The 15,082-nt window shown below is 42.5% G+C and overlaps 1 protein-coding gene across 6 annotated transcripts in view; it reads left to right on the top strand.

Moving 5' to 3' along the window:
- The first annotated feature begins 4,540 nt into the window (after positions 1-4,540).
- LOC115130344 (methyl-CpG-binding domain protein 5-like) overlaps positions 4,541-15,082 on the top strand; it is a 50,093-nt gene continuing 39,551 nt past the window's right edge. For all 6 annotated transcript variants that reach the window (XR_010464012.1, XR_010464013.1, XR_003863759.2 and 3 more), the window contains exon 1: positions 4,541-4,890. The gene's annotated coding sequence lies outside the window, so the exon portion shown is untranslated. The remainder of the gene's footprint in view (positions 4,891-15,082) is intronic.

Below are 15,082 nucleotides of genomic sequence, written 5' to 3'. Positions count from 1 at the left end.
CAAGGCACTGTAGATTTTGAGAATTGGACCGATTCATGCAGTCCCTCATCTCTGTCTGGAAGAATTTCGGATGCAATGCTGAAGTACAGTAAATCAAATTTTATTGGTCACATACACATGGTTAGCAGATGTTAATGCGAGTGTAGCGAAATGCTTGTGCTTCTAGTTCTGACAGTGCAGTAATATCTAACAATATAACAAATTCACAACAACTACCGTATACACACAAATGTAAAGGGATGAATAAGAATATGTACATATAAATATATGGATGAGCGATGGCCGTGCAGCATAGGCAAGATGCAGTAGATGGTATAGAATACACTATTTACAGTTGAAGTCGGAAGTTTACATACACTTGGAGTCCACAAATTTCTTGTTAACAAACTATAGTTTTGGCAAGTCTGTTGTGTCATGCACAAAGTAGATGTCCTAAGTAATTTTCCCAACAATTGTTTACAGACAGATTATTTCACTTAATTCGTTATATCACAATTTCAGTGGGTCAGAAATTTACATACACTAAGTTGACTGTGCCTTTAAACAGCTTGAAAAGTTCCAGAAAATGATGTCATGGCTTTAAAAGCTTCTGACAGGCTAATTTACATAAATTGAGTCAATTGGAGGTGTACCTGTGGATGTATTTCAAGGCCTACCTTCAAACTTGCTTGACATCATGGGAAAATCTAAAGAAATCAGCCAAGACTTCAGAAAAAAAATTTGTAGACCTCCACAAGTCTGGTTCATCCTTGGGAGCAATTTCCAAACACCCATGTTCATCTGTACAAACAATAGTACGCAAGTTTAAACACCATGGGACCACGCAGCCGTCATACCTCTCAGGAAGGAGACGCGTCCTGTCTCCTAGAGATGAACGTACTTTGGTGAGAAGTGCAAATCAATCCCAGAACAACAACATAGGACCTTGTGAAGATGCTGGAGGAAACAGGTACAAAATTATCTATATCCACAGTAAAATAAATCCTACATCGAAATCCTACTCAGCAAGGAAGAAGCCACTGCTCCAAAACCGCCATATAAAAGCCAGACTACGGTATGCAACTGCACATGGGGACAAAGATTGTACATTTTGGAGAAATGTCCTCTGGTCTGATGAAACAAAAATATAACTGTTTGGCCATAATGACCATCATTATGTTTGGTGGAAAAAAGGGGAGGCTTGCAAGCTGAAGAACACCATCCCAACCTTGAAGTACGGGGGTGGCAGCATCATGTTGTGGGGGTGCTTTGCTGCAGGAGAGACTGGTGCACTTCACAAAATAGATGGCATCATGAGGCAGGAATATTATGTGGATATATTGAAGCAACATCTCAAGACATCAGTCAGGAAGTTCAAGCTTAGTCGCAAATGGGTCTTCCAAATGAACAATGACCCCAAGCATACTTCCAAAGTTGTGGCAAAATGGCTTAAGGACAACAAAGTTAAGGTATTGGAGTGGCCATCACAAAGCCCTGACCTCAAGCCTTTAGAAAATGTGTGGGCAGAACTGAAAAAGTGTGTGCGAGCAAGGAGGCCTACAAACCTGACTCAGTTACACTGACTCATTCACCCAACTTATTGTGGGAAGCTATTGTGGAAGGCTACCTGAAACGTTTGACCCAAGTTAAACAATTTAAAGGCAATGCTACCAAATACTAATTGAGTGTATGTAAACTTCAGACCCACTGGGAAGGTGATGAAAGAAAGAAAATCTGAAATAAATCATTGTCTCTACTATTATTCTTACATTTCACATTCTTAAAATAAAGTGGTGATCCTAACTGACCTAAAACAGGGATTTTTTACTAGGGTTAAATGTCAGGAATTGTGAAACTGAGTTCAAATGTATTTGGCTAAGGTGTATGTAAACTTTCAACTTCAACTGTACATATGAGATGAGTAATGTACATATGAGATGAGTAATGTAGGATATGTAGACATTATTAAGGTGCCGTTATTTAAAGTGACTAGTGATACCTTTTATTAAATGTACTGGAGTGACCAGAGATTTGAGTCTAAGTTTGCAGCAGCCACTCTTTGTAAGTGATGGCTGTTTACCAGTCTGATGGCCTTGAGATAGACGCTGTTTTTCAGTCTCTCGGTCCCAGCTTTGATACACCTGTCCTGACCTTACCTTCTGGATGATAGCGGGGTGAACAGGCAGTGGCTCGGGTAGTTGTTGTCCTTGATGAGCTTTTTGAGTGTTTTAGGTGACAAGACACATTTCTTCAGCCTTGGAGGTTAAAGAGGCGCTGTTGTGCCTTCTTCACCACTCTGTCTGTGTGTTTGGATCATTTCAGTTTGGCCGTAATGTGTATGCTGAAGAACTTAACTTTCCACCTTTTCCACTACTGTCCCGTCGATGTGGATGGGGGGGATGCACCCTCTGCTGTTTCCTGAAGTCCACGATCATCTCCTTAGTTTTGTTGACGTTGAGTGAGAGGTTATTTTCCTGACACCACACTCCGAGGGCCCTCACAACCTCCCTGTAGGCCATCTCGTCATTGTTGGTAATCAAGCCTACCACTGTAGTGTCGTCTGCAAACTTGATGATTGAGTTGGAGGTGTGCATGGCCACGCAGTCATGGGTGAACAGGGAGTACAGGAGAGGGCTGAGAATGCACCCATGTGGGGCCCCAGTGTTGAGGATCAGCGGGTGGAGATGTTTTCTACCCTCACCATTTGGGGGCGGCCCGTCAGAAAATCCTGGACCAGTTGCACAGGGCGGGGTCGAGACCCAAGGTCTCGAGCTTAATGACGAGTTTGGAGGACACTATGGTGTTAAATGCTGAGCTATTGTCAATGAACAGCATTCTTACATAAGTATTCCTCTTGTCCAGATGGGATTGGGCTGTGTGATGGCGATTGCGTAGTCTGTGGATCTATTGCAGCGGTAACCAAATTGGAGTGGATCTACGGTATCAGGTAGGGTTGAGGTGATATGATCTTTGACTAGTCTCTCAAAGCACTTCATGATGACAGAAGTGAGTGCTACTGGGCGATAGTCATTTAGTTCAGTTATCTTAGCTTTTTGGGAACAGGAACAATGGTGGCCCTCTTGAAGCATGTGGGCACAGCAGACTGGGATAGGGATTGATTGAATATGTCCGTAAACACACCAGCCAGCTGGTCTGCGCATGCTCTGAGGACGCAGCTAGGGGGATGCCGTCTGGGCCGGCAGACTTGCGAGGACCTTGCAAGTTTAAATGTTTTACTCATGTTGCCCATGGTGAAGGAGAGCCCACAGGCTTTGGTAGCGGCTGTGTCAGTGTCACTATATTATCCTCAACGCAAGCAAAGAAGTTGTTTAACTTGTCTGGGAGCAAGATGTCTTACTGTAGATTTCAGCACAACAGGGAGCTGGAGAGTTCCATCTGTTCACTAGGTGGCAGCAAAGCCCATTGCATCTCAGATTCCCTTTCTCACACTATGGGATGGAGGCATGATCCTGATGCTGCAGTAAGGCTTGATACACTTAATATGTATGTATAGTAAATAAATACAACGTGTGCACTTTTCTTTGCCTACTAGCATTAACTTCTTTATTGAGGAACAATGTACTTACTATAACTATGATATGGTTTTATCACCTCACTATCTTAAAGGTTGACTTTTTAAAAACTGTATAACTAACTGATCAATGCACCATCATACCAGGTAATTTAATGCTTAAAAACAAACATTTATGAAAAAGACATTTGGCTACAGAAGTGCTATTTTTTGCCTATTTCTATAACTTCCGACAAAACACATTCTGGGTGAGTTATGCCGCGTTCAAAACAACTCGGAACTCGTAAATCCCCGATTTCAGTGGGTTCAAGACAACTCGGAACTCCGGAAAATAATCAAAATAGCTCAGACTGGGAAAAATCGTTTTTGAAAGGTCCTCCAACTCCGAATTCCAAGTCGACAATATTTCTAGAGCTCCGACTTTCCGGTCTGAATATCACTGACAACATGATTTGACCTCGTTTTTTCTTTCGTTCCCATTTGTCTTAAAGCAACATTACTGGCTGGCTAAAGTGGCTTGTTCAGTTAACGAATTTGCCAAGGCACGCATGACCAGAATGACACACCGACAACCACCAAAGAAAGGCACACTCCATTTATGTTCGAAAAATGAGAAAGGGGCGGAGTTGGACCGTTTTTTGTGCGCAAAGTCGTCCTGAATGCATTTATTAACTGTAAGTCTGCTAGATGACAAAAATCCAAATGTATACACATTATTTACACTATCTATGAAAGTTGTGGGGGAAATCCTTCAAATGAAATACATTCAATGGATGCATTATGAAGAATGTCCGTCAGTAGTGTACTATAAACACATAAAATAATCACAATATATGAAATAATCAGAATATGCCTGCATTATGGCATGCATCCACCACAATAATTTTGAAGATACTAGAATGTTTCAACATGTCTCCCTTTCTAAACCTTGCGTTCTTTTTACATTCTGTTGCATGCTGGGACAGATTTTCCAGGCTCCAGCTGTGGCGCATGCGCAATCCATCTCTCCCATCTTTCTATTCCCAACAAGCTCGAGAGAAATCTAGCAGTGGCACTTGTACGTGGGAGCGCTTTAATGTAGATTTTTCAAAGAAAAAGCCAACCTGAACCTCTTCTTCTTTTTTATTTTTACATTTCTCTACATATAATCCTGAAAAGCAAAATGTGAACTGTTGAAATGGAGGGCATGGTATTTTGGATATGCTAAACCTTATTTCTGACTCTCAAGCCTCTCAGCAACAGACCTCTGCCTGGTGTCTGTCTCAATTTTGGCCCTGGCTCGACTGACATTTCTGCAAAGAAGGGCTTCGGTTCATGTTGTTATTGAACTAAATTCTCCGTGTCGTGTTTTTTGTCTTCTGAAATGGGAAGCTATAAAGGTAAGAGTGCTATATTAGTTTACACATTTAAGAAAACATTTATAGGCAACTCTAGCTGGCTAGCTAAATAGCTAGCTAGCGACTAGTAACATCAAATTCTGTGTAAAATAAAATTATATATTAGTATCATACAGGACTACTGTTGTAGCTATCTTCACCATCCGTGTCGCTTGGCTGTGAAATTGCTCTTGCTGTGTTTGTTATGGCATCGTCAATAGCAGCAGGCTCGTACGCGTAACTAGCCACCAGTAGGAAGCTTAAGTAAGGCTAGGTAGCCAGCTAGATAGCATGCTATCCCTAGAGGCCAATTATCAGCTGCAATTTACATACTTTCTAGTTCGCAAGAAAGTTATTTACCCTAACAGTTAGTGATCTACGCAGATTATTTTGCCAGTCAAATCAGCACCCGACAACGTGCATGGTTTTCAAAATAGTGCGCGTGCTGTCTACCTCACGCGCACACGACATAATGTCATCAATATGTAACGTTAACTACTTCTGCTGTATTCAGAGGAGTGCGGCTATGGCACAGTAATAATGCACCTGGCCTAATTGTTTCCATCCTATATAGTGGATAGTGATGGCAATCCGTAACAGTATTATTTTTTGTACTATAATGCCTAATACCAGAATATTAGTTTTGCAGATGTTCGCATGGGTTTAGATGCCTGTTCAGCATCTGGTCTGTTTGCAATGTTAATCAGACCTCTGCATAGGCCACCAGCAAACATCCCATAGGACAGAGAATGACATCTTAGTAGATATTAATTTGTGAGAGAGAATAGAGTATTGCTCCGCTGTCAAAACCTTATTTTCAAGGGGGGGGGGGGGGGGGGGTAAAGGTAAGGACAAAAAATGACCATGTTGCATCAAGTGATCCGTTATTTGTTTCCTGTGGTTTTCCTTTCCATTTCAGTTGTAAGTAATGTTATATATTAGTGTCTGGTCTGTTGCTCCCCCATTCATGAAAGCGAACTGCTTTAGCGCCTATTGACAATAGTATCTTCTGACCAGGGGAGTTTTGTTAAGAGAGTGACGCTTGCACCCGTTTTTGGAAACATCAGCCAAAAATAATAATAATAAAACACAAGGTTAATGTCCCCACAAGGGAAGACATAGGCGGCCACCTGTGCTAATTGGCTATATAGCTTGCTCTGAACACCTGTGTGTAACATGCTGACCAAACCTGCTCCCCGCATGCGTCTGTGTGCGCCATCATGCCCGTGTTGATTTTGTGTATCCGTACCAAAAGCTTTCATGACATCCATGTTAAAATATCAAAACCGACTGGATTAGCTGGATCTTTATAGACTTTTGACCCCATGTTGAGTCATACAAAATCGTTTGTGCTCTACTCTGACCATTAATCCACAGATAAAAAGGGGAATCCTAGTTCATTTTTCTCCTTGTTCATTCTTCTTATTCTGTGGATTTTATATGGCAGTTGGCAACCAACTTTAAGGTGCATTACCACCAACAAATGGACTGTGTGGCCCAGCTTCACCCTTCAATCACTCGCATGGTTATATGCAGGTAGCTTAGTGGATAGAGCATTGGGCCAGTAACCGAAAGGCTGCTAGATCAAATCCCCGAGCTGACAAGGTAAAAATCTGCCGTTCTGCCCCTGAATAAGGCAGTTAACCCACTGTTCCTAGGCTGTCATTGTAAATAAGAATTTGTGCTTAACTGACATGCCTAGTTTTTAAAAAAGAAGTAAAACAATGAGATGGGAGAAGTGGGACTTGCAGTACAAGCATCTAAAATGCTTGATGGTTATGCAGAAGCTCGTAGCCGAGCAGTTCAGATGAAGTTATTGAATAATACGTTTATTTTGCGATGCTCGTGCACGCAATGCGGGCGGTGTGGTCAGCATGTAAAGGTAACTGGGGAGGAAGTGTAGTTCTTCAACTGAAGGCACACACACAGCTTGTGGATCTGTGCAGAACTGCTGCAGTGAGTGCATCATTTTTTATTTGAAAGATTATTTCTAGCTGATATGAAAGATAAGGGGCATATCAGCATATGTTTTCGAAAACCTTTATGACAGCGATGATTATTGACGTTTCTGAACGTTAAAACGCAGCGTCTGGGGTGTTGTACAAAACAAGGTCATCAGCGATTGGATCGTCTCTAACCAATCAGAGTATCAAATCCAATGATTCATTTAGTAAACGCCACTTTGGCCCAACCCTTTTGTCTCTGGTCCAACCCATCGGTTTCTTTGACCAATCAGAACCCTTAGAATGTGTTTACGTTCTAGTAGCCTATGATGAGTCGTAAGAAAAATATACCGAAGTAGGATCTCATCTTTCTATGCCAACTGCGTTAGGTTAGCAAGGTGTTTTGGTAGGTCGGCTAGCTGGTCTGGCCATTCTTTATAAACTACTGCACGTTAATGGAATAATGAAATAAGACAAATAATGAATGTACGGGGTCGGTCTATTTACTAGAAGTCCACTATATGGGTGTCGGTTTGAGCTGTCATAGCACAATAATAAACTTAGCAAAAAAAGAAACGTCCCTTTTTCAGAACCCTGTCTTTCAAAGATAATTTGTAAAAATCCAAATAACTTCACAGATCTTCATTGTAAAGGGTTTAAATACTGTTTCCCATGCTTGTTCAATGAACCATAGACAATTAATGAACATGCACTTGCCTGTGGAATGGTCGTTAAGACACTAACAGCTTACAGATGGTAGGCAATTAAGGTCACAGTTATGAAAACTTGGGACACTAAAGAGTCCTTTCTACAGACTCTGAAAAACACCAAAAGAAAAATGCCCAGGGTCCCTGCTAAATTTGTGTGAACGTGCCTTAGGCATGCTGCAAGGAGGCATGCGGACTGCAGATGTGGCCAGGGCAATAAATTGCAATGTCCGTACTGTGAGACGCCAAAGACAGAGCTACAGGGAGACGGAGGATGGACATTTGTTAGTCACATGTCTGTGGAACTTTATTTTCTCAGTTGTTGACTCTTGTTATGTTCATACAAATATTTACACATTTTAAGTTTGCGAAAATAAACGCAGTTGACAGGGGACATTTATTTTTTTTGCTGAGTTTACATCCCGCCGGACCACTCATTACTTCCCATGTTTCATAAATCCCATAATAATGGATGTGGAGTCCTATCCAATTATAGAACATCACAGGAAAATCAATTCAATTTATGGGAGAATCTTTCATGGCTGAAACGCAAGGAGGGAGAGGTGCTCACTCCATGTTCTTCTATACTCCGAGTTGATATTTACATAATAATGAGTTGTCCTCGACCACACCCACAAATTGGGGGGAAACGTTTTCCCATTGACCCTCATTGTAAAAGAGACAACTTTTGTCCAATTCGAGTTATATATAGTTTTTATACAGAAGTAGTAAAACATGCCAAAAAGCTGCTGTGTTGTCCAGTGTACCTGTAATGGTCAAAAAGCCTAACCTACGGTCCGTAATGCTCCCTTATAGGAGCATAAAAAAATGTAGGGAATTATAAAATGGGTGGTTCGAGCTAGACGTCGGCCGATTATGATTTTTCAACGCTGATACTGATTATTGGAAGACCCCCCAAAAAAGCCGATACTGATTAATCGGACAATTTTTATTTATTTATTTTTTATTTGCAATAATGACAATTACAACAATACTTAATATAATACATCAATAAAATCAATTTAGCCTCATAAATAATGAAACATGTTCAATTTGGTTTAAATAATGCAAAAACAGTGTTGAAGAAGAAAGTAAAAGTGCAATATGTGCCATGTAAGAAAGCTAACGTTTAAGTTCCTTGCTCAGAACATGAGAACATATGAAAGCTGGTGGTTCCTTTTAACATGAGTCTTCAATATTCCCATGTAAGAGGTTTTAGGTTGTAGGAATTATAGGACTATTTCTCTCTCTACCATTTGTATTTCATTAACCTTTGACTATTGGATGTTCTTATAGGCACTTTAGTATTACCAGTGTAACAGTATAGCTTCCATCCCACTCCTCGCTCCTACTTGGGCTCGAACCAGGAACACAACGACAACAGCCACCCTCGAAGCAGCGTTACCCATCGCTCCACATAAGCCGCGGCCCTTGCAGAGCAAGGGGAACAACTACTCCAAGTCTCAGAGCGAGTGACGTTTTAAACGCTATTAGCGCGCACCCCGCTAACTAGCTAGCCAGTCAGACTGCTCTATCAAATCATAGACTTAGTTATAACATGATAACACACAGAAATACGAGCCTTAGGTCATTAATATGGCCGAATCCGGAAACTATCATCTCGAAAACAATACTTGTATTCTTTCAGTGAAATACGGAACCGTTCTGTATTTTATCTAACGGGTGGCATGCATAAGTCTAAATATTCCTGTTACATTGCACAACCTTCAATGTTATTTCATAATTATGTAAAATTAGGCGGCCCAAACTGTTGCATATACACTGACTCTGCGTGCAATGAACGCAAGAGAAGTGACACAATTTCACCTGGTTAATATTGCCTGCTAAGCTGGATTTATTTTAGCTAAATATTCAGGTTTAAAAATATATATACGCACCGCATCGAATATATGCAACGCAGGACACGCTAGATAAACTAGTAATATCATCAACCATGTGTAGTTAACTAGTGATTATGATTGATTGATTGTTTTTTATAAGATAAGTTTAATGCTAGCTAGCAACTTACCTTAGCTTACTGCATTCGCGTAACAGGCAGCACCGCCTTGAAAAGGGGCATGAGGGAAGCCCTACAATATTCAGTTTTTTTAAAGTAGTGAGAACGCTCGGGAGCAGGCAATGTTGAAAAGTAATCATTAATTAATCATGTTTTATTTTTCCTAATGGTTAGAGCATTGGACCAGTAACCGAAAGGTTGCTAGATTGAATCCCCGAGCAGACAGGGTAAAAATCTGTCGTTCTGCCCCTGAACAAGGCAGTTAACCCGCTGTTCCTAGGCAGTCATTGTAAATAAGAATTTGTTCTTAACGGACTTGCCTAGTTAAACTTTTTCTAATATATATATATATATACACACACTGCTCAAAAAAATAAAGGGAACACTAAAATAACACATCCTAGATCCGAATTAATGAAATATTCTTATTAAATACTTTTTTCTTTACATAGTTGAATGTGCTGACAACAAAATCACACAAAAATTATCAATGGAAATCACATTTTTCAACCCATGGATGTCTGGATTTGTAGTCACACTCAAAATTAAAGTGGAAAACCACACTACAGGCTGATCCAACTTTGATGTAATGTCCTTAAAACAAGTCAAAATGAGGCTCCGTAGTGTGTGTGGCCTCCACGTTACTGTATGAGCTCCCTACAACGCCTGGGCATGCTCCTGATGAGGTGGTGGATGGTCTCCTGAGGGATCTCCTCCCAGACCTGGACTAAAGCATCCGCCAACTCCTGGACAGTCTGTGGTGCAACATGGCGTTGGTGGATGGAGCGAGACATGATGTCCCAGATGTGCTCAATTGGATTCAGGTCTGGGCAACGGGCGGGCCAGTCCATAACATCAATGCCTTCCTCTTGCAGGAACTGCTGACACACTCCAGTCACATGAGGTCTAGCATTAGGAGGAACCCAGGGCCAACCGCACCAGCATATGGTCTCACAAGGGGTCTGAGGATCTCATCTCTGTACCTAATGGCAGTCAGGCTACCTCTGGCGAGCACATGGAGGGCTGTGCGGCCCCCCAAAGAAATGCCACCCCACACCATGACTGACCCACCGACAAACCGGTCATGCTAGAGGATGTTGCAGGCAGCAGAACGTTCTCCACGGCGTCTCCAGACTGTCACGTCTGTCACATGCTCAGTATGAACCTGCTTTCATCTGTGAAGAGCACAGGGCGCCAGTGGCGAATTTGCCAATCTTGGTGTTCTCTGGCAAATGCCAAGTGTCCTGTACGGTGTTGGGCTGTAAGCACAACCTCCACCTGTGGACGTCGGGCCCTCATACCACCCTCATGGAGTCTGTTTCTGACCGTTTGAGCAGACACATGCACATTTGTGGCCTGCTGGAGGTCATTTTGCAGTGCTCTGGCAGTGCTCCTCCTGCTCCTCCTTGCACAAAGGCGAAGGTAGCGGTCCTGCTGCTGGGTTGTTGCCCTCCTACGGCCTCCTCCACGTCTCCTGATGTACTGGCCTGTCTCCTGGTAGCGCCTCCATGCTCTGGACACTACGCTGACAGACACAGCAAACCTTCTTGCCACAGCTCGCATTGATGTGCCATCCTGGATGAGCTGCACTACCTGAGCCACTTGTGTGGGTTGTAGACTCCGTCTCATGCTACCACTAGAGTGAAGGCACCGCCAGCATTCAAAAGTGACCAAAACATCAGCCAGGAAGCATAGGAACTGAGAAGTGGTCTGTGGTCACCACCTGCAGAACAACTCCTTTATTGGGGGTGTCTTGCTAATTGCCTATAATTTCCACCTGTTGTCTATTCCATTTGCACAACAGCATGTGAAATTTATTGTCAATCAGTGTTGCTTCCTAAGTGGACAGTTTGATTTCACAGAAGTGTGATTGACTTGGAGTTACATTGTGTTTAAGTGTTTCCTTTATTTTTTTGAGCAGTGTGTGATATATATATATATCTTTATTGAATGTAATTTTGTAATTGACCAAAACAGGCAGACAACAAGAATATTGCATTTTGAAAAAGGTCACGTTTTTGCTGTGAGCTGGTGGGGTAACCTAGGTAACTACAAGTTGTTTTCCCCACGGGCACGGCTGCAACGTTCTATCTAATACCCACTGGAACTATACACTGAGTGCACAAAACATTAGGAACATCTTCCAAATCTTGAGTTGCACTCCCTTTTGCCCTCATAACAGCCTCAATTCATTGGGGCATGGACTCTACAAGGTGTCAATTGTTCCACAGAGATGCTGGCCCATGTTGACTCTCTAAATCTTCCCACAGTTGTGTGAAGTTGGCTGGATGTCCACCCTCTGAATGGCACGCATACACAATCCATGTCTGATTTGTCTCAAGGCTTAAAAATCCTTCTTTAACCTTTCTCTTCCACTTCATTTACACTGATTTGAAGTGGATTTAACAAGTGACATCAATAAGGGATCATAGCTTTCACCTGGATTCACTTGCTTTTAGTCTGTCATGGAAAGAGGTGTTCCTAATGTTTTGTACACTCAGTGTAGATAACATGGATACTGATGAAACGGGGGCTCTGCTGTCTCATATCAATGTAAGGACTGACCGGTGACACTTTGCTTCTTGAATGTCCAATTTCTTGACTGCTAACACAAAACATTTTAGGACTGTGTCAACATTGGAGTTTTTAAGATGTGGATGTCTTTCAGACTCTGTAACGTTTGTAATGGAGGATGTAACATCCGTGAGTTGTTTTTACTTTCTAAATTAATAATGGAAATTACTATCTTTTCAAAATTATTGTTTTTGTGTTCAGCCAAGCCTTTGAAATGGCAATGTATTGACCTAAGACTCAGACTTTTGCTAATATGTTCAGTCTCCCCAAAAAGCTTGTCCATTTCATGTAACATCCATAACGCTTTTTGTTTATTTATTTAAGTCCGCTTTTTTGTGTACTCCCCCAAGAGTACTATAGAATAAACACAGATCCAAAGTTTCACTTCTTTTTTTTTTTTTTTTTTTTTGTCCATTTTGTGAGATGCACAATATACAGCCCAGCCCTATTGGGCAGAATCAGAAATCATTGTAAACACTGGAGCAGATAACTGCTTATAAAAACATGCGGTTGAATTTCAGTGCGGTCTCACGCTGGATAAATTCATCCGACAGCCTTATACGTTACTGGACATTTTAGTTTGTGTGTGATTAGGTATGAGATAGGAAGGCCTTCAAGACCACCGACAGCGGGGAAAGTTATACTAGTCTACACTGTTAACCTCAAGGGAGAAAGTCGTTTTTGTTTTAAAACTGGCAGCAACATTCAAATCAAATTTATTTATATAGCCCTTCGTACATCAGCTGATATCTCAAAGTGCTGTACAGAAACCCAGCCTAAAACTCCAAACAGCAAGCAATGCAGGTGTAGAAGCACGGTGGCGAGGAAAAACTCCCTAGAAAGGCCAAAACCTAGGAAGAAACCTAGAGAGAGGAACCAGGCTATGTGGGGTGGCCAGTCCTCTTCTGGCTGTGCCGGGTGGAGATTATAACAGAACATGGCCAAGATGTTCAAATGTTAATAAATGACCAGCATGGTCGAATAATAGTAAGGCAGAACCGTTGAAACTGGAGCAGCAGCATGGCCAGGTGGACTGGGGACAGCAAGGAGTCATCATGTCAGGTAGTCCTGGGGCATGGTCCTTGGGCTCAGGTCAGTTGAAACTGGAACAGCAGCATGGCCAGGTGGACTGGGGACAGCAAGGAGTCATCATGTCAGGTAGTCCTGGGGCATGGTCCTAGGGCTCAGGGCCTCCGAGAGAGAGAAAGAAAGGGAGAAGGAGAGAATTAGAGAACGCACACTTAGATTCACACAGGACACCGAATGGGACAGGAGAAGTACTCCAGATATAACAAACTGACCCCAGCCCCCCGACACATAAACTACTGCAGCATAAATACTGGAGGCTGAGACAGGAGGGGTCAGGAGACACTGTGGCCCCATCCGAGGACACCCCCGGACAGGGCCAAACAGGAAGGATATAACCCCACCCACTTTGCCAAAGCACAGCCCCCACACCACTAGAGGGATATCTTCAACCACCAACTTACCATCCTGAGACAAGGCTGAGTATAGCCCACAAAGATCTCCGCCACGGCACAACCCAAGGGGGGGGCGCCAACCCAGACAGGATGACCACAACAGTGAATCAACCCACTCAGGTGACGCACCCCCTCCAGGGACGGCATGAGAGAGCCCCAGTAAGCCAGTGACTCAGCCCCTGTAATAGGGTTAGAGGCAGAGAATCCCAGTGGAAAGAGGGGAACCGGCCAGGCAGAGACTGCAAGGGCGGTTCGTTGCTCCAGAGCCTTTCCGTTCACCTTCCCACTCCTGGGCCAGACTACACTCAATCATATGACCCACTGAAGAGATGAGTCTTCAATAAAGACTTAAAGGTTGAGACCGAGTTTGCGTCTCTGACATGGGTAGGCAGACCGTTCCATAAAAATGGAGCTCTATAGGAGAAAGCCCTGTCTCCAGCTGTTTGCTTAGAAATTCTAGGGACAATTAGGAGGCCTGCGTCTTGTGACCGTAGCGTACGTGTAGGTATGTACGGCAGGACCAAATCAGAGAGATAGGTAGGAGCAAGCCCATGTAATGCTTTGTAGGTTAGCAGTAAAACCTTGAAATCAGCCCTTGCTTTGACAGGAAGCCAGTGTAGAGAGGCTAGCACTGGAGTAATATGATCACATTTTTTGGTTCTAGTCAGGATTCTAGCAGCCGTATTTAGCACTAACTGAAGTTTATTTAGTGCTTTATCCGGGTAGCCGGAAAATAGAGCATTGCAGTAGTCTAACCTAGAAGTGACAAAAGCATGGATTAATTTTTCTGCATCATTTTTGGACAGAAAGTTTCTGATTTTTGCAATGTTACGTAGATGGAAAAAAGCTGTCCACGAAATGGTCTTGATATGTTCTTCAAAAGAGAGATCAGGGTCCAGAGTAACGCCGAGGTCCTTCACAGTTTTATTTGAGACGACTGTACAACCATTAAGATTAATTGTCAGATTCAACAGAAGATCTCTTTGTTTCTTGGGACCTAGAACAAGCATCTCTGTTTTGTCCGAGTTTAATAGTAGAAAGTTTGCAGCCATCCACTTCCTTATGTCTGAAACACATGCTTCTAGCGAGGGCAATTTTGGGGCTTCACCATGTTTCATTGAAATGTACAGCTGTGTGTCATCCGCATAGCAGTGAAAGTTTACATTATGTTTTCGAATAACATCCCCAGGAGGTAAAATATATAGTGAAAACAATAGTGGTCCTAAAACGGAACCTTGAGGAACACCGAAATTTACAGTTGATTTGTCAGAGGACAAACCATTCACAGAGACAAACTGATATCTTTCCGACAGATAAGATCTAAACCAGGCCAGAACATGTCCGTGTAGAACAATTTGGGTTTCCAATCTCTCCAAAAGAATGTGGTGATCGATGGTATCAAAAGCAGCACTAAGGTCTAGGAGCACGAGGACAGATGCAGAGCCTCGGTCCGATGCCATTAAAATGTCATTT

Source organism: Oncorhynchus nerka, linkage group LG1 (genome assembly GCF_034236695.1).
Source record: "Oncorhynchus nerka isolate Pitt River linkage group LG1, Oner_Uvic_2.0, whole genome shotgun sequence".
In the NCBI taxonomy this organism is placed as follows: Eukaryota; Metazoa; Chordata; class Actinopteri; order Salmoniformes; family Salmonidae; genus Oncorhynchus; species Oncorhynchus nerka.
This window is presented reverse-complemented; position numbering and strand designations above follow the sequence as displayed.